This window comes from Gracilinanus agilis, chromosome 3, assembly GCF_016433145.1.
Source record: "Gracilinanus agilis isolate LMUSP501 chromosome 3, AgileGrace, whole genome shotgun sequence".
In the NCBI taxonomy this organism is placed as follows: Eukaryota; Metazoa; Chordata; class Mammalia; order Didelphimorphia; family Didelphidae; genus Gracilinanus; species Gracilinanus agilis.
Genome location: NC_058132.1, coordinates 18,782,118 through 18,802,225, shown reverse-complemented (window position 1 = coordinate 18,802,225; position 20,108 = coordinate 18,782,118). Strand labels below are relative to the sequence as shown.

General features: G+C 42.0%; 1 pseudogene; it reads left to right on the top strand.

Annotated features, from left to right (window-relative positions):
- The first annotated feature begins 3,233 nt into the window (after positions 1 to 3,233).
- LOC123240817 lies at positions 3,234 to 9,023 on the top strand (annotated as a pseudogene).
- The last annotated feature ends 11,085 nt before the right edge of the window (positions 9,024 to 20,108 follow it).

Here is a 20,108-nt window from a genome sequence, read left to right as displayed (position 1 = left end):
CTTGATGGCCATCTTCCATGTAGTACCTCTCATGTCTTATAGGATTTTCCAGACAAGCACCAACACCACAGGATTAAACTCAAATACTCTCAGAGTCCTCATAGTATCTGTAGGTACCAGACTTCTCTGTCCTATGAGGATACTGGAGGAATATACTCCTTCTGCTCTCCATTCTAGTTCATGGGTCCAGTAAGAGTTTAAATTATGAGACTTGCTGTCATAATTTTATGAAATCAAAAATAGTCAAAAAAGATGGAAAAATAGGAGATATAAGGGGTACTTTCCTTATTACTCCATTTAGTTTGCTAAGGCCTCCATTTAGGGCCCGCTAGACACTCTCACAGTCAAGTCCAATCAGCACCAAACATAGAAGCAAAGAGAGCTAAATTCACTCTTGTCTAAATTTATCAAACTTCTTCTCCAGCCACTAACTCCTGCATGTCAAGTCTCAGGAGCAAAACATGGCTCTCTATATTGCCCTATCTGTATTGATTCCAAGGCAGAGAGACAGAAAGGGCTAGGCAATGAGGGTTAAGTGACTTTCCCAGGGTCATACAGACAAAAAAAAAATCTGAGGCCAGATTTGAGCCCAGGATCTCCTGTCTCTGGGCCTGGTTCTTAATGCACCAAGTCACCCTATATGCCCCAGTCAAATTAAACTGTTTCTCTATAACTTTGAAAGTCTGAGAAACTGTGCTGAAAACAGTGCTTGACACATTGGAGGTACATATCTTGTTCTTTACTGTTGGTAGAGCCCTAACAATTTGGAGGAAGGGAAGAGTCAAGGCAAGAAAGGCTGAATGTGAGAGGCAGGGAGGGACCAGAACTTGAGCCAATATTAGGGGTTCTACATGGTGAAGGTGAGGAAGGACATTCCAGGAAAGGGTCCCCCAATGGAAAGGCAGAGTTGGGCATGTTGAGTTCAGTCAAGAGGACATCAACAAGTTTCCCTGGATCAGAGAGTGTGTGACAGGGATTGTGTCCAGACCCAGGAGTTCCAGGGCCAATGACATGGCCAGAGGCAGTTTGGTTACTCCCTCATGGCTGTGTACCCAGGAGCAAAGATGTATGCAACCCTGGAGTCCTCTCCGAAGATGTTTAGCTCCTTCTTCCTCTAAGACTGATGATCATGGCTGACCCAGAAGCCCTGACAGGATGTGAGCAAAAGCCTTGGTACAAACTAGAACTGAAGAAAGTTGGTGCTTTGGCTAATCCCTGGTGGGGATCTCTGATCTCACCTTGTCACAGCTGACCCAGCATGAAACAGGAATAGTGAAATTGGCAGCCACTCTGGGGAAGGAGCACCAGCTGTTCCTGCCACAGAAGGCCCACACCTCTCCCTCTACTTCCTGACATGTCCTCTAACCCCAAATCCCAATACTTCAGGAATGGTTGGGAAAGGAGAAGGGAGGAGGAGGGAGAGAAGAGAATGACAGAAAACTACAGAAGAGACCACACTGGGCTCTAAAGCAGCATCTCCCCAAGCTACTCACCCATCAGCCCTTTATTCTGGGGTTTTCTTTTAACCCCTTGTCTCCCAGAACCCAGAAATCCTGGTCTGTCTGGTTAGGGGTTGAGGCCTGTTTAACAAGGCAGGGGAACAGGCACAGGGCAGGCTGAGGGCAGGATCTGGTTGGGAGACTCTAGTGAGACCTGCACTAGCTAGTTTTGGGGGAGAGGAGGGAAGGCAGGAGGCTGCTCCTAAAGCTAACCAGAAATGTTCATCATGGAGTAACTGGGCTGGAAATCGTACTTTCTGTCTATCCATTAAGAGCAATTCATGCATTATAGCCTTAGTACAATAGTTTTGACCAATCAAGTCAGGGATCATTATTCTTTGCTTTTATATAATTAATCAAAGAGGGATTCACTACACTAGCAGATTTCAAAAGATACAATAACACTAACCAGGTCCAAGTATTATTTCAGTACAAGTCTTTCATTTTTCAATATTTTTCAAATATGAGTTGAAGTTTCAGCTAGCCTGCAGGGTTATCAAAGCAATCCAGTAGGGAGAGGTGTACTTGCCAAGTTCCCATATTTCATTCATTGTCCTTTTCTTGTGTTAACATTCTGGATCAGAAATGAGGGAAGGGGGGAAAACTTGGAGACTGTTCTGGCCTCTTTTTGCAGGCACTTGTGTATGGGAGTGAAAGATCTAAGTTAGGATTTTAAAATCTTTAGCATTAACTCACTATCTGCTGGTTTGTTGTGAAGTGATTTTAGGGGAATTTCTGTAATAATACATGCAAAGGTGGGACTTTCCTAGGAGTCTGTAGGGGGTCTGTAAAAGCTCTAGTAATAGCCATCACTATTCTTCTGTATTTCCCTGGGGCTCAGTAGGGATATTGAGCACAAGAATTCTAATAATGAGTGTTAGTAAGAGAAGAGTCATAGGGTGGTATCTGAGTGAGGGGTTTCCATCCTCCCTGGAATCTGCTGTGCAGTTCCAGGATCCCCCTTGCAACTTTGTCATTCAGGACGGGTTTGATGGCCCCTGGACTGCCACACACACACACACACACACACACACACACACACACACACACACGTTATAGGGGTGCAAATGTGGACCCCTGGGTTCGGGAAGGAAATCTTTCTCAAGAATGAGAGGACTCCAAGCTTAGCTTAAAAGTAAAAAGAGATTTCTTAGTAAGATAGGATCAATGGCCAGCAAGATAGCATGAGTGGAACAACCCTGGGGGGTTTCTCTCCAAGACATGGCATGGCAGCTTGAGTGGAACTATCGGGGGTTGCTCCCCAGTTGTCCCATTTCAGGGCTTTTTGTTTCCTTTACAAGAGTGTGGACATGACTTCTTGCACTCAGGCATTCAGTGGGTGGGCTGTCTGTCTGAGATCCTCAAGGCTTAGGCTATCAAAGTGTGGCCCCCTCTTAGTCTAACTCAATCTAAAGGATGTCCATGGATAATGGTCTTTTCCTCAGGAGTCACAAGGACAGGAAAGGGGAAGGGAATGTCCCTGTTCACAGCCTGCCTGAGTTAAGGGGTACAGTGTCCCTGCCATCTCTGCACAATGCCCATGTCACCCACGCACACACACTCTCCCATGCATGGCACCATCAGTCAAGCAGGACCCACAGAGAAGGAGAAGTGAATCTTGTCAGAGAGTCTTGGGGTGGGGAAACAGTACAGAGCTGGCCCTGGTCACACTGTGTGCCTCAGACCAGCCCCATATCAGCCTGGGTCCCCTCTCCCACAGCCTCTGGGAGCACCATGACTCCTGTCCTCTCAGTCCTGTTGTGCCTTGGTGAGTCCTCAGCAGCCCCCACCCTGGAGGGGACTTTAAGCACCATCAAGTCCTACCTGCCCTGCCTCCACCTCCACTGTGCAGAGGAAACTTTCCTCCAGAGAAGGGGAGTGACAAGTTTAAGGTCATACAGCAAGGGTGGGGTTGGGAGGAGAGAAGCTGGTACTCTTAGAGGGGGTCTCCTGGGGTCCAATCTCCTTCACTCACAGCAGCCCTAAGCCCTGGCCCTGAACTGTCTCTCTCCTTCTTGTGGGGATGCTGGGGGGGGGGGTAAGCCGTGAGTAATCAGGGTCTTCTCTGCCAGGGCTGTGTCTGTGCAAGGGGACAAGAACCCAGAAAGCAGGTGAGTCCTTCCCCCACAATCCTCCTGCCCAGAGGATACAACTGACCCAGGAGAGGGAGCTGGAGGAGGGCTGGGTTGGGCTGATAATGTACAAAGAGAAAGGGGACCTGGTGTGGGGGAGGGATTCCTACAGGAGAGGGATCCCCTGAACCTAACAGCTCTCCTTCCCTTCCAGATGAATTCCCCAAACCCTCCCTCAGGGTAGAGAATGGCTCTTTGGTATCTGAAGAGGGAGCTGTGACCCTTAGGTGCAGGGCATCATGGGAGGCTGAAGAGTGGTCACTGGAAAAATACAGAGGATATGAATGGTCACAGATCAAAGCTGTGAAACTAGCTGGAAATGAGAGTGAGTTTTCCCTCTTATCTGTAACAGCATATGATGCAGGGACCTACCAATGCCTCTACAGACATTCATCCTGTGGGTGGTCAGAGCCCAGTGACCCCTTGGAGCTGGTGGTGACAAATAAGGCAGATCACCCCCACCAGCTACCCCCCAGCCCCAGGCAGGGATGCCTCAGGGTCTTCACAGCCCTGGGTCCCCATCCAGTCCACCCTGGCCCCAAGTGTTACTCTAGCTCTGCCCTTCCCAGCTTCTTATCCTTGTTGTCTCACTGGATCTTTACAACTCTGCCATGTTGGTGCTTGTGTGATCCCCTTTTGATATATAAGGAAACTGAGGCAGAGAGGAACTGACTTGTCTAGGATCACATAGCTGGGAGGGACAGATTTGAACTCAAGTCTTCCTGACTCCAGGCCCAGGGCTCTCTCTATTACCCCATGAGCTTCCTCACTCAGCTCCCACCTTGGGGTCAGATAGGAGGCAGGAGAGACTCAGCTTGGACCTCAGGAGACCAGAGTTGGGAACTCCCTGGAGAGGGACCAGGGCTAGTGAGGCATCTCCTACTTCCAACCCTGCCTCTCCAGGAGAGAGCAAAGGGTGGAGCTGCTGCTTCCAGGGCCCCTCCCAGCCCTGGCCTGGGGAAAAGTGTTGAGGGGGATCAGGAGACACAGCAGAGCCTCTTCCTCTCTTTCTCAGCCCTGTCCCAGGGGATCATGCCAGCTCTCTCTCTCTCTCTCTCTCCCTCCCTCCCTCCCACCCTCTTTTTTCCTCTCCCTATTCCTCCCTTTCTCTCTACCTCTCTCTGTCCCTCCCTCTGTCTCTCTTTCTCTGTCTCTTTCTCCTCTCTCTCTCTCTTCCTCTCTCCTCCCTCCCTCTCTCTGCCTCTGTCTCTGTCTTCCTCTCCCTCTGTCTGTCTCTTTCCCTCCCTCTCCCTCTCTGCCCCACTGCATCTCCCTCCCTCTGTCTGTCTCTCTCTCTTTCCCTTCCTTCCCTCTCTCTCTCTCTCTCTCTCTCTGTCTCTGTCTCTCTGTCTCTCTCCTCCCCTCATTCGCCCATTTCTTGGCCCAGAGCTGTCCAAGGTCTTTCTCTCCCCTCATACTCTGACTTTTCCTCTCTCAGAGCTGAACCTCCCAGCCCAGCCCAGGCCTCCTCCCAGCCAGATCTGCCCCCTCCCTGCCTGAGGGCTGCTCCAGCTCTAACTCCAGGGTCTCCCCCCCTCCAGGCCTCTATGACCCGCCCTCCCTGGCAGCCCTGCCCAGCTCTGAGGTGGCCTCAGGACAGAACGTGACCCTGCAGTGTGGGTCAGGGCTGTTGCATGACTGGTACATCCTGTACAAGGATGGAGAAGAGATCACCTGAGGCAGGATGCAGAGCCATAGAAGGAGGTATCAGACCAACTTCCCCATCACTGCTGTGAATGTGACCCACGATGGCACTTACAGATGCTACGGCTTTCATGGTTATGCCCCCTATGTGTGGTCAGCTCCCAGTGACCCCCTGGTGCTCAGGTTCTCAGGTGAGGCAGCCCCAGCCCCTCCCAGCCCCCCAGCTCTCCCATGTTCCCTCTCTGCCCTGGGGCACTTCCCTGCCTGCTCAGGGCCTGTCCCAGGGGATACCAGAGGTGAGGGGGGAGTCTGAGGGAAGAGGAGGCTCAGAGGGAAGGGCACTGGGTCATCCTCAGAGAATATAGATAGTGAAGCCTCTCCTCATGACCCCTCTAGACACCCTACCATCAGCATCCTGTCCACTCGTGTTGGTCCACATCCAGACAATACGTCTATTCGTCCTCAGAAAGGGTCTTGAGGAGGTCAGAGGGAGACAAGATGAGGTCAGAGCAGGCCTGAGGGATGGAGGAAATGGGGGGAGGGGAGGCATGTTAAACACCCCCAGGCCCCCCCTCCTCCTCTTTTCCCTATTCCAGGCACCTCAATGGATCCTCACCTCCACCAAAGCCCTGGGAATCCCCTAGATCTGACATCCTCCCCACCCAGGGAGTAGCCACTTGCTCTGAGGACAGGGTAGGGGTCTCTCTCCCCCTGATTGCTGTCCACCTTCTATCTAGGCTAGGCCTGAGTCCCCCTTTCTCAGGGGAAACCAAGGCATGAGGATGGCTGGAGAGAAGGGATAGGGACAAAGACAAAGGAAACACCAGGCTGGGGAAGGACAGGGCTGGTGAGGAAGGGGGGGAAATGGGGAGCAGAGAAGGGCAGGGCAGGCCCCATCCTTCTCCCCTTCCCCAGGAGCCCCTGGGCTCTCCCTCTCTTCATCCAAACAGCCATAGCTGGGACTAGGGGTCTGGGGGCTCTGCTTCTTCCTGGCTTCCCTGGGTCTCTCAGGCACCCATACCCCAATTCCCCTAAGCTGGAAGCACTAGAGGGACCTCCTCCCCTCCTCCCTTTTCCCCTCCTCCCTCCTCTGCCCAGCACAGCCTCCCACTAATCCAGCAGAGTCTCAGGGCTCTGGCCCCAAGGAAGGGGGGACCTTAGGTCAGGACAAGGAGCCCTGAGGATTCAGAGGGTCCCTCCCTGCCACACCAGCTCCTCCATTCTTCTCCCAGGTTCCCTGCCCTGCCCCCAAAGCTCCCCCAGGAGCTCAGAGAGGGGTCACAGGAGTATCAAGTCTCAGAACTAGACCAAGAGAGGTCCTGAGCTCAGACTCCATTTAACAGATGGGAAATCCATGAGGCCCAGAGAGAGGAGGGACTTGCCCAACATCCCTCACCCAGCAAGTCTGGGCACAGCTGGGCTCACATCCCATCTCCAGACCCTCCAGCTCTCCAGGCTTCTCTGGACTCCCCTGCAGAGGTCCTAACCCTGCCCCTTCCTCATACCCAGGGACCTTCTCTCCATGCCCTGAATCTGAGAAAAGTCTCTCAGGTGAGTACCTGGAGGGTACCCAACAGAGGGTGGAGGGAGGCAGGGGGATGGGTGTCCAATCAGGGTCTGCCTGTCCCATCCTGGATCTTTTCATTTACTACCACTCCTGCTGCAATACTTTACTAATCTTCTTCCTCCTCTGGGCCTTTGCCCAGGCTGTGTCCCCTGCCTAAAATGCTCTCACTCCTCACCTCCTCTTATAATACAAAGATGTCTCTGAGACTAAGCTTAGGAGCTGCCTCCTATAGGAAGCCTTTCCTGATCTCCAACCTGTCTGCTCCCCACTTATTAGTGAAGCCACTGCTCAGATGGGACTGATTTATTTTTATAAGAGATAACAAAGATCTGAGAGCTTGTGGGAGATGAAACACGGGTGAAATAGGGGCTGATAAGAGGACAGCCATATCTCAGTGACCAACTCTGATCCCCAGATGCTGCTGCCCAGGATTACACTGTGGGCAGTCTGGCCCGCCTCATCTTCGCTGGGCTGGTCGTCATCCTCCTGGGGGTCCTGCTGGCTGAGCACTGGAGAAGCTCCAGGGGGCAACCCATCCAGGGAGTCTTGGCTGAGCACTCTGGCCAGACCAGCCCCCAAAGCAGACGTAAAGGAAGAAAAGAATAAACAAAACCATTAAAAAATCAAATTTAAAAAATGTAGTGAGGGCTGCCTATGTGCCATGTCTGTATTTAGCACCAAGATACAGTTATTAAAAGAGACAGAGACAGAGACAGAGGGATGAGAGGGAATTTGTTGTGTCCAGAACAGCCTAAATAGATGGGAGTCTTTTAATCTAAGGAAGGAAACAGTTGACACATAAACACCAGGCTGGGGGAAAGGAAAGCAGATGGTACAAAGAATGCACAAAGACCCTATTGGAAGTAACCCTGAAGCTTCTTCTGCTTGCTAGGGCCAAGGATTGTACATTTATTTGCAAATTCACCAATGAAAAGTAAGGAATTCACAATACAATAGATTATTGAAAGTAACAACATCTATTTCCACATAGATAATGCAAGATTCTTGGGAAAGGATATTCATACCTAATTTTGCTGATTCTAAAAATGAAGCACAATATGTAAAGCTGTTTCCTACAAGTTATGATGTTGTACATATTTCATTGATCTTCCTTGAATTATAACCTATCTATAAGGTCCCTTTCCAGGCTAACACAGGTATGTGAAAACTGTTTGCTATGTGACCTTTGGAAAGCTGGGAGATAAACAATCTGCTTACTTAGATGGAGGTTGAGAGGATGTGTCCCTTCGTAGAAAAAGTTAAAATAAGTTTGTTTCCTGTCTTGATACTGTCAACATGGAATCTAGAAGTCCCCCAAATTGTAGCCTAGTAAGATTAATGACCCCCAGTTTGCTTAGTTTGAAGGCCCCAAGTTTGTCCTTGTCACATGAGAGTTCCTCCCTGTGGGAAAGTCCAAAATCAGAGTCTCAGACTAACAATAGACCTTAAAGTAGTTTAGGCAGGGAGGACTAATCCCCTCAGGTATTAAGTGTCTCTATTGTCCCAATGGTTTCCCCTCTAGGGCCAAAGTCCTGTACCCACGGTATCCAGCCCTTGGCTGGATTGTTTCTTTTTGTGTCCCTTGTAAAGCATCAGCCCCTCAGATTATTTCTGTCTGGAAGTCCTCATTTTCCTTTGTTACCATTGTAAAACCAATCAACTATTCCTCTCATCCTCAGTCCCCAGGTTCCCCTAGAAATGTAGTTAAGCTTTCTGCTTTAATAGCTCTTTGAAGCTGTCTTTCTATCTTGGTTGTTTCTCCCAAGGGCCGGTGTCTAGAGCAATCAGAATTTCAATCCTTGGAACTCTGTGTGGGTGTTAGCTCACAGCTCTGTGTGGAGGCCTAATTTGCCACTGAACCCCTTTCCTTAATTAAAGAGTGGTTTTTCTAACTATTTAATAGTCCCACGTTTTATCCTAGTAAACAATACCTTAGCCCCAAATCAATTCTTTTATTAAAGGTTTCAGCACATATTAATCTTGTGAATTATTACATATAACCATAACAAGAAAATTGCTTTTGCAACTATATCTTGCTTTCTCTGAACCTGAACCATTGTTTTTTAGGATCAGCTTTGACCATATTTTCATAAACCTCAGGATTCATTATTTCTGAACTCTGCAGAATTAGAGATCCTGGACTCCAAAAACTTAAAATCTTTTGATGTGGACAATGCCTAAAAGAGAGAAAACCAGGAAAAAGAATTTCTTTGTGGGGTGGTGATAGGGGTAAGCAATGGAGTAAGAGGAATGAAAGATGTGCAGTATTATTTAATATTGTACAATGTACTATATTGTTACTATATTGAATGTTAGTAATGTCTTATTGTATATTTAATCAATTAAAATTATTTTATATCCATAGGAGAATATCCTATTCTTTATGGGGTCAACAGATGTCCATTTATATCCACATTTCCAACTATCTTCCTCTTGGAATGTATTCCCTTATAGACACAAGCGTCCTATATTTAGGAGGGAAAGGAGTAAGGATTTCAACCAAAATCACCTACCCAGGAAAACTGAGTAAAATCCTGCAGAGTGAAGAGTGGATATTTAATGAAATAGAGGACTTTCAAGTATTCTTGATGAAAAGACCAGAGCTGAATAGGAAATTTGACTTTCAAATACAAGAGTCAAGATGACATGGGCATTGTTCAGAGATGGCAGGGACCCTCCACCCCTTAACTCAGGCTGAATGTGAACAAGGGAATTCCCTTCCCCCTTTCCTGCCCTTGTGATGCCTGAGACAAAGACCATTATCCTTGGACTTCCTTTGAGTTGAGGTAGACAGAGAGATACACCTCAGGAATACACATGGACAATCTAAGCCCTGAGGGTCTCAGACAGACACCTTCCCCCCCCCCCATTGAATGCCTGAGTGCAAGGAGTCACACTACTAAAGAGAATACTAAAAGGCCAGAACTGGGGCACTCGGGAGCAGCCTCCCATGGCTGTTCCACTCATGCTGTCTTGCTAGCCATTAACCCTACCTTACTAATAAATCTTTCTTTTTACTTTTAAGATAAGTTTGGAGTCCTCTCATGCTTGAGAATGATTTCCTTCCCGAACCCAGGGGTTCACCATTTTCACCCCTATAACAAAGAGAAGTATAAAAAAGGGAAAAGGGGAAAAATCATAAAAGATTCAATAGTTAAACTGTTTACATTGCTATATGGAAGATGGTACTTGTAACTCTTAAGGACTTTATCATTATCAGGACAGTTAGAATGAATATTCAACAGCAGAAGGCTTGGGTGTAATTTGACTGCTATATAATGATATTTTATAAAAGACATTTTATAAAATAAAATTAAGTGATGAGAAAAAGGAATGCATTGTGAAAAGTAGAAAGGGGGAAGTAGATTTGGGTAAATCATTTCACATTAAAAGGGTATAAAAGAGCTTTAACAATGTATAGGAAACATGAGGATATGGGTGACAGACACTAATTGAACCTTTCTCTCAACTGAATTGGCTCAAAGAAGGAATAACCCACATTCAGTGAGTGTAGAAATTTAATTCACCATATAGGAAAGATGGGGGAAGGAAATAAGGGGAGGAGGGCTGGGAGAGAAGAGGATAAAATGGGGGAGGTAATGGTGAGAAAAAAATACTTTTGAGGAGGGACAGAGTGAAAGGAGAAAGAGAAAAAGATAAACAGAAATAGGATGGAAGGAAAGTTTCTAATCACAAGAATGAAAAAAATGAAAAAAAGCAAGTTTCCTAAGTCATAGTCCTCATTTCTTAAATGTAGAGAGAAATGAGTACAAGTTATTCCCTAAATGATAAATGGAGAAAGGACATAAACAGACAGTTTTCAAATGAAGAAATCAGAGCTATCTTTATTCATATTAAAAAATGCTCAATATTACATTCTTACTAGAGAAAAACACATCTTAAAAGCATTTAGGAACCATTTATACTATCAGATTCACTAATGTGACAGAAAAATAAAATGACAAAATTTGGAGGCAATGTGGGAAAATTAGGACTCATGCACTGCTGGTAGAGTTGTGAACAGATCCAACAACTTGTAGAGCACTTTGGAATTATCTCAAAGGGCCAACAAACTGTCCATACCCTTTGACTTAGAAATATCACTACTAGGTCTGCATCCTAAAGATATCAAAGAAAAAGGAAAAGGACTTAAATATTCACAGCATCTTTTTATGGTGGAAAAATATTAGAAATTTAAGGAGATGCCAATCAGTAGGAAAATGGCTAAACAACATGTGGATAGAACTGTATTAGGCTATAAGAAATGATGAGAGGACAGTGGAAGAGAAATCTGGAGGAATTTACATGAAGTGATGCAAAGTGAGGAAAGTAGAATCAAAGATTTGAACTCAGCTCTTCACCCCAAGTTTGGTGCTCTAGCCACTCCACCAAACTCTTGCTAAAATTGCAGGTGATTAAGAAACAAAAGGAGGAGAAGAAGTGAAGACAAAGTAAAGATCCCAGGAAAGGGTCTTTGGACTGGCTCAGGGCACTGAAGAGGAAGGATTGAGGGAGGTGGATGAAGGAGAATGACTCAGCTCCTCCCTGGAAGCCTTTTATTCCTGGAGTTACCTCCTTTAACGCACATCCTCAGGTTCCTAAACTAGGGAGCAACAATAATCTCTCAGTCCAGCAGGTAGAGTTTAGGGTGGGCTGCCACTGAGGAGCCTCGGAGTAGGGGCAGATGGGTATCTCTGCTTACATTTATGGGGACCTGAGATAAGAGAGATCTTGTCCCTACCTCAGTGATGGCCTTCCCTGCCCCCATCACTCTCAGATCTTGCTTTCCAGGATTGCACTGTGGATAACATCACTCATCTAATCCTGGTAGGGCAGGCTCTCCTCCTCTCTGGGGTCCTGTTTGCTGCACCTAGTATACACAGTAATCATTTCTTCCTTTCTGACTTTTCTAGTTCTCAGGTTAAAGTGCTGTGGGGAAACTTGAGGTGAACCCCAGGTTTGGGACAGGTTACCAGTTGCAAGAATTCAAGATTCCATAACTTAGCTTAGAAATAAAAGGAGACATTTATTAATTTGGTATTCATGTTGAACTGGCTGGAAAAACAGCACAGGTGGGGAGCTGCCTCCCTGAGGAGAAGGAGTAAGAGGATTTTATGCCCACTTCACATCAAAGGTTACAGGATTTAAAAAAAGGGGATGTGTTATAGAGATTAATGGTTTGACTAAAATATATGAAAATTATAAATAATATGGTAATTGTCAATTTAAAGTATTATTGCTCAAAGTCAAAATTACTTTTAATATCTTTTACTTACAAAAGAAGTAGAAAAAGTGAAAGCAGAGAAATACAGAAAGGTAAAGAAGACATTTAGCCTGTCTATTTAAATATTTCTCTGGTTAATGCATTACTGTTCGAGTTGTGAATGGATCTAATCATTCTGGATGTCAATTTGGAACTATGCCCAAAAGGCTTTAAAAGATTGCAAGTCCTTTGATCCAGCCATACCACTGCTGGGGTTATACCCCAAAGAGAAAATAAGGAAAAAGATTTGCACAAAAATATTTATAGCTGTGTTCTTTGTGGTGTGCAAAGGGGAAATTAGGGTTTTGTTGGACAGAATATTAAGAGTTTTGGTTGCCAATGAATTGATTCAATTCCTAATGAAAAAACTCAAGTAACAATTACCTTTATGGTAGTTTATTTACAAATGAGAAGAGAGTGAAAGTAAGAAAGTCAGAGAGAGGATAGGGTAAGATAACTAAGTTAAGACACTAAGAAATTTGCTCTGTCCCCTGGCTCAACCCAGGCAGGGTTAATTAGTCCTCAGCCAGAGAAGCCTCAGCCTTGAGCCAAGGGCCAGGACTGAATAAAGAAAGGCTTTAGTCATTAAGCCTTTCTTAAGAGGAGAGTCCCTTCAGAAAAATCCAAGGAGTCAGTCCTTTCACTCACCACATGGCAGTTCAAAGGGAGAGTTTAAGAACAGTCTCACCAAGGTCTCAGGTCCAGTAAGCAGCATCTCCAACCAAAGCTCCAGCTGAAGAATATACAAGAAGGGTCCCACAGGAAGTTGTCACTCCCTTTTAAATGTGCTTCTTTTGTGTCACTTCCTGTTCCTTCCTCTACTTTACATGTACCAATCACAACAAAGTCTTTACTTAGGACTTCCCACTGGACAGTCAGTCAATTCTGATTCGTCACCCACTCTTGCACACATGGGTCACAGACCTCCCCTACTTGAGAATTAAGTAGTGGTGTTTACACATTTGGTGATTCAATCTAAAAATTGGTAGGGTAGTGATGGAATACTATTGTGATAAAAGGAATAATGAACTGGAGGAATTCCATGTGAACTGGAACAACCTCCAGGAATTGATGCAGAGTGAAAGGAGCAGAACCAGGAGAATATTATACAGAGAGACTGATATACTGTAGCACAATAGAAAGCAATGGATTTCTCTACTAGCAACAATGCGGTGATCCAGGACAATTCTGAGGGACCTATGAGAAGGAGCACTCTCCACATCCAGATAAAGAATTGTGGGAGTAGAAACATAGAATAAAAACAACTGCTTGATCACATGAGCTGTTGGGGATATAATTGGGGATGTAGATTCTAATCTACTGAGACACCCAAGTATCCATTTTCCCAGCTCTTTGTTGAACACAAATAGACACCTCCCAGTTTGCTTCAGTGTGTACCTTAGATATAGATATAGATATAGATACCTTATATATAGTTCATCTCCTGAACTTTACAGGTCACCTCCTCCTGCCTTAGGGGCATAGCACAACCTCTACCCCCCCATCTCTGGCCACAGAGTATCACCTCACCCCATCATTCCATCTCTAAGTCACATAGGCTCCTCTGTAGTTAAGAGGGGATAAGTATCCCAAACCCCATCTCCTCTGAGAGGCTGTATTCCAACTCCATCTGCCTCCTGGCCACTCAATTCAATAATTCAACTTGTATTCAACTTAATCAATCTCTCTGTTTTTAAGCTAATTATTGTAGCCTGTCATTTTTGACAAGAGTGTCCTCCAGGCCCAGGGTTTCTCTCCAGCTCTCCCACAACATATGTGCATGTGTAAATGCCCAATATTCCTTTTGAGAACACAGTTACAGATTTCTCATATTCTCTTTTCCAACCAAAAAAGTCTTTGGGAGAAACTGCCTATTGGAGAAGAGACTTCTACCAAGGAAGAAAAAGATCACTAAGTCTACATTGGACCCCAAGACATGACAGACTGCGGGAAATGGGGTACTGTTCTCTGTTGTAAAATTTTGCCATCTTCCAGCTTTTGTTAATGTGAACTTGCTGGTGGGGAGTGCCTCCTCCCACCCCTGACTCCACCTCCCAACAAGAAATTGTGAATGTGCTGGCTCCTTATTTCGCAGCCATCTTTGTTTAATTGAGGGTCACACTGCCTTGGCTTCTCTCTTGTTCTATAAAGTGAATTCAGGCAGTATAATTAATTCTATAGCACCTCCTTATGAGCAATGGTGGAATCACTTTGACCACAGGGGAAGTGAAAACCTTATTTTAGTTAATTCCTTCACTTGTGGGGATCACACTTGTGATTCTATCAGAGGTGCAAACAAAGAACTCAAATGACTGAATCAACTCTGAATCAGTCTTGCCTGGTTCCCAGAAATTTGGAGGACTGAATTTGAAAGAGGATGATCAAATCCGAAGACTCAGAGAGACACTTCTCAGGACTGACAAAGATTATGAATGAGTTTTACATTTTTCCCAAGGACTTAATTTAAAGAAAACAATGACCCCTTAAGCACATGACAATCACCTCTCAGTCACCTAAGCAACCACAACTTTGGGTATCTTTTCATTCCCAACCACTTCCTAAAACTCCATAGCACCCCATTTTCTGTAGATCAGCATAAATTCCCAGTCACTAGATTACAATCAGTCTTTCTCAAGATACGGTCATTCTAGGATGGTCTCCCTATGTGTTGTTTCTGATTGTTGTTTCCTTTATCCTGATTAAAGACTTGTCTTTAGGTAACTACTCTTTCATAGTTCTGAATATTTCCAGGGCTGTAAAAGGGGGAAAAATTATGGTTGGATTGGATATTTAAGAGTTTTGGTCACCAGGAATTGATTGTTATAATTCCAAATGAAAGACCCAAGTCAGGATGACTTTTATGGTAATTTATTTACAAATAGGAAGAGTGAAGGTAGGGAAAATGACAGAGAGAGAGAGAGAGAGAGAGAGAGAGAGAGAGAGAGAGAGAAAGAGAGAGAGAGAGAGAGAGAGAGAGTAATTCTGGCCTGTGTAAGTTCTAAAATTAATATTCAATGCCTCCAAAGTATGATATTTATAAGGATTTATTAATATAAAATTAGAAAGTTAGAGAAACATGGGGAAGCAGACCCTACTCACCCCATGTGGCTGCAAGCTGCTTACCTCCCCAGCACAGCTCACCACATCATTCCTGTGCCAAGAAAAAGGCATGACCACGCAAACTCAAATTAAATACAGACTGTGAAAACTCATGCACACATATGCAAAACTTAAGGGATTATGGGTAATGTAGCTTCAGGGGTACAAGATCTTCCAACTTTACATTCCCCCCTGTGATCCTTTGGGAGACCAATCTCCCCAGTGGATCATGAAAACATAATCAAATTAAAATTTACAATAATTCAGAGATAAAAGGGAAAAAGAACAAAACCAATGTTTGGTGCATTGACAAAAAGCCATTTGGGGGCAGTCCCCTTTTTGGCATAAGAGTGTCCATTCAAAATAAGTACATTCAACACACACACACACCCCCAACAGTTCAAATTCGCCATGTCTCAAAGTTCACTCTGGATCTTCTGGTGCAGTGTGTGGTCTCTGCAGGTATCTTCATGGTGCCTTCTGGATTCTGGGAATTAGTCCTCTGTTCTAAATTGGGGTCAAATTCAATTCCAAATTCACAGCAATAGCATAGTCCTCCCTGAGGAGAATAACTACATTCCCCCCTAAAGAGGATACAGGGATACACATAGAAATCACATAGGAATACATGGTCAAGTCATAAGGTATCCTGACCCTAGGTCATCTGAAGGACTAAGACAAGGCCAGTCAGGAATCTCTCTCTAGGGTAACTTTCCAGAGAAATTCCAGAATCATTTGTGATTTTCCAAAACCACATACATCAATTTTAGAAATATCCCTAGGTTAAAGATTCAATCATAAAAGCAGATTCACCTCCTCTCTCTGTCTCTGTCTCTGTCTGTCTACCTATCTTGCTCTCTCTCTTCCTGGGAGTTAAGTTTCCTTTAATGTTATCTTGATTGATGATAGCTGAGGCAGGGGCTGATCAGTAACTTTAACCAAGGGGCTGATCAGTAACTTTAACCAATTGTCAGAGTCAATTTACTTTAAACTTTTAGTTCACAATACAAATCATATATCATTGCAAGTAAACATGATCAATTTCTAACAAGTTGCTTTTACACATAGTTTACATTTAAACACATATTTTCAGTTTTTATAAAGTAAGTTAACTGTTTTGATAGCATTCAACATATAACAATTTTGTCAAAAATCCAATATTTGTGACTGCTTAGGTTGCAGTATTATTTTCCATAACATATCAAAAATCAATGAGGCTGCTAATTAACACCTTGGGTTTTTAATTTACTATATTAAGGAAGGGGTTAATAAATTTTTAGGAAGTTCTAAGTTTTTAGAAATAAGGAAAAATCTTTTCCCACTAGCAACCTTATTTTTCTGATCTTCCTCTGCTATTTAGATTATTGTATTTGTAAAATTTGCATGTTTTAACCTTGATATTAATTTACTCTCAATGGATATTGATTTAAAACTTCAGAACTTTCAAGTGGATACCTCAAAATATTTTTACATCTATAATAGTCTTATTCCAAGTCCTATATGTTTTCTGGGATAGTCAAATTTTTCTAGTCAAATGCATTATTCATTTATATTGGGTACATATCACATTTGTCCTTATCCAAATCAAGTGAAAGCTAAAAAAAACATTTTTTGTATTTAAATGCACTTTTATAAGTAATACATTGTTATAATATTAACATGCTTATTAGTAGTATAATTAATTGTAATTATGTTAACATTACTATAAAAATTATACATTATCATAATATTAATGCTATCATAATTAAATACGTATTAATTGTGACATCAAATTATTATGTGCGTTATGCATTATAATTTTATATCTTGCATTAAATTCATTGCTATAATTATATATCATTATAATCAGATTACCATTATTATTAACAATATAATTGATAATTATTGTAATAATATTAACATTATGAGAGGACAAATTATACTTTTTATATTATGTATTTTTAAAAATTTTTCTGTATACATCATTTTTATATGTAAATACTCATTAACAAATTGTATTTTTATGCATGTTAATTTTCAATGGCATCTCACAATAACAAACTGATAATTTTATAACACCTTTCTTACTTGATAGCTTTAATTTTTGCATTTTGATCCCAATTCCAATTTACTCAAATAACCTTTAAGGGATAGTCAGATAATCAATACAATAGGCATATTTGACTAAGACTTAGTATCTTAAGGCTTAGTTTTAAGTTGTTAATTTTTGCTTTTTGTAATATTTTTTGGAATAAGGATGACCATGTAAATTGAACCAAATCTTTGTATAGAATATATTATCATTTTTTAACTTTGAAATTTAATAAAATGATAATTTTAGAAATTCTTGAAAATTTAGAAAGCTTTAGGAAATTTCTAAACAATTTTTCTTTGTATTAACTGTCTCTTTTTCTCTATATTTCTATTTTATTTTTTAAGTAGACCTAAACTGCTTAATTTAACCCAGTTATTAATTTTGAATCAATTCTTTTGATGTTTTACATTTTTAACAATTTCTTAGTAATATCTGCACTTTTCCCTTTTTATTTTAAATTTGCACTTCAATTGTGGTGAATTAGGGAAACCTGAATTTTGGAACAATATTATAGCTGTTATAAAGTTGATATTAGCTTCTTATTCATTTTTTCACCTTATAGTGTTCGAGTTGGAAAAGTTTCTCAAGCAGGCACGCTTGAGTGATCACTGTACCTCTGTGTCTGTTACACAGATGGCTGGTTGCTCTACATATTTTGTTCTTACCCATAATTACATACATATATATATGTATATATATATATATATATTTAAAACAAATTGCATGTTAGTCCTTAGATCATGAATTTGTTCTCATATCTTTCACATATTTTTAAAATAATTTTCATATCCTAAACACATACAAATGCTGTCCAGATTTCTAATATACCAAATTCTTAATACATATATCAGTTTTGTATTGCCAATTTATGAAACCCTAATGTTTATTATATTTTTCCCTATTGCTTAATATAATGGTACATGCTTTAAAATAACAATTTTACATTTTCACATCTCTACCCAAAATTTTTGATCATATAAAATCTTCTTTACATTATATCACATCTTTTAATAAGTTAATATTAAATTCTTAAATGCTTTATTCTCATTTTTTGCAATTCACAAATTCAGTTTGACAGGCATTTGAGGTAAGTCTAATCATTCACGTAGCAAGTCTTAATAGATAGTTTTGTCAATATAAGTTTTGTACATTCTCAAATTTAACTGAAATTCCATTTTTTAACTGGTAGCCCATGAATTTACAATAGCATCAGTACCTATTCAAATCCTTAGCAAATATGTATTCTACTGGGTAGAGAAAGAGCCATGAGTTTTGAGGAAACTGGGCAATGTTTTTTGGCTTCGCAAAATTAATTCCTGCTGAACTGAGGTGGCGTGGATTATTTATTCTCAGCATATCATTTTCTCATGGACCAATCTCTGTCTAAAAGGATCTAATTTTGAAATATAAGCCAATTGCATTGTTTTAATAATCTTTAAATTAAATTTTCACTAACATCAGTATGATTAATGGTAGGTTGAACTCACAGTTGTTTAAAGAAGTTTTTTCACTCTTGCTTACGCACTGAGTTAGAATGATGGTTTTGACTAGCTAGGAAAGTTTGAGCTGCACTTCTGTACTTCTATACAGAACTCAGAATCAGAATCATTGCTTTCTAGGTAGCTGTCTGAATATCGTTTTCCTTAGATTACATTCTAAAATCCTTTGTGATTTTCATAAAATATATATCTCAGTATTTAACCTGTTGATAGAATTCTATGGTGGGATCAATTTGTTGTTTTTTTTTCTGTCTTTTTTATTTCTTTGTTCCCTTTCTCATGGCCAGTGAGAAATGGAAGGAGAAATGTTGACAGATGAGTTTATTTGACTTTTGCCTTAATGAGAGCATAGAATAAGATTTCCTTTAACCAATTAAATTATCTTAGAGTTCAGAGGATTCAGAAATCCATTAAGAATGTTGTTTTCTGAGTTTCCCAAACAGCCTCTGTATGTCTCCCCCATTCTTTTGGAATGAATGAAAAAGAGAGAGAGAGGCTTATTTTTTCCATAATGTAACCCTTCCATTGTGATCACAGACAAATAACATATAGACACATCACAGAACACAGGACACAGACTGATCATGGACACATATCTCATGTATTTCACACATACTCTGACAATCATAAAACATAAATTATATAAACTAGATTTTTTTTCATTCTGGCATAAAGATCAATTGTTACAAATCATATCTACATAACTAAAGAAATCTGTGTGAAAAAGGAGGCTTATAGAAAACAAAGGAAGAAAAAGTGAAAGAATCAGTCAGAAAGGAGTTAATTTTTCATGGGAAGTTAGAGCTGACACTTGACAAATCTTGTTTCTTAATTACTTTTGAGGCTCCAATGGATTACCTAAGGGCAGAACTGGTATTTCTGGCTGGAGAAAAGAAAGAGAAAAAAATGTGAAGTAGCCAGTCACTTCTGAAAGAGCGGATTTAAGGAAAATTTGGTCATTTTAAATTTGCCATTTCTGAGAGGCTGTCAGGCCTTTGGTGGTTGTTTAACCAATCAGGAAAGCCCCTTCCTCTAACACAGCCTCATGAATCTTGGTTTGACACTGAAACCTTAAAGACTTCAGCTCCAGAATTCTGTCTGGAAAATAAAGGAGTCTTTTTATTTATAGACAGGTTAGAAAAAGTCTGTGTGAGACAAGTATCCTCATGGGCAGGATCTAAAGCATCCCTACAGAGAGTCTAAAAAGAAAAAGTCTCTACTGGGACGTTTTCTGGTCCATGTTTAGTATAATAAGATTTAAAATCAAAGCCAATCTTTTCCTGTGTCTCTGAATTTACCATTCCCTCATCATGGAATCACAGACTACAAAT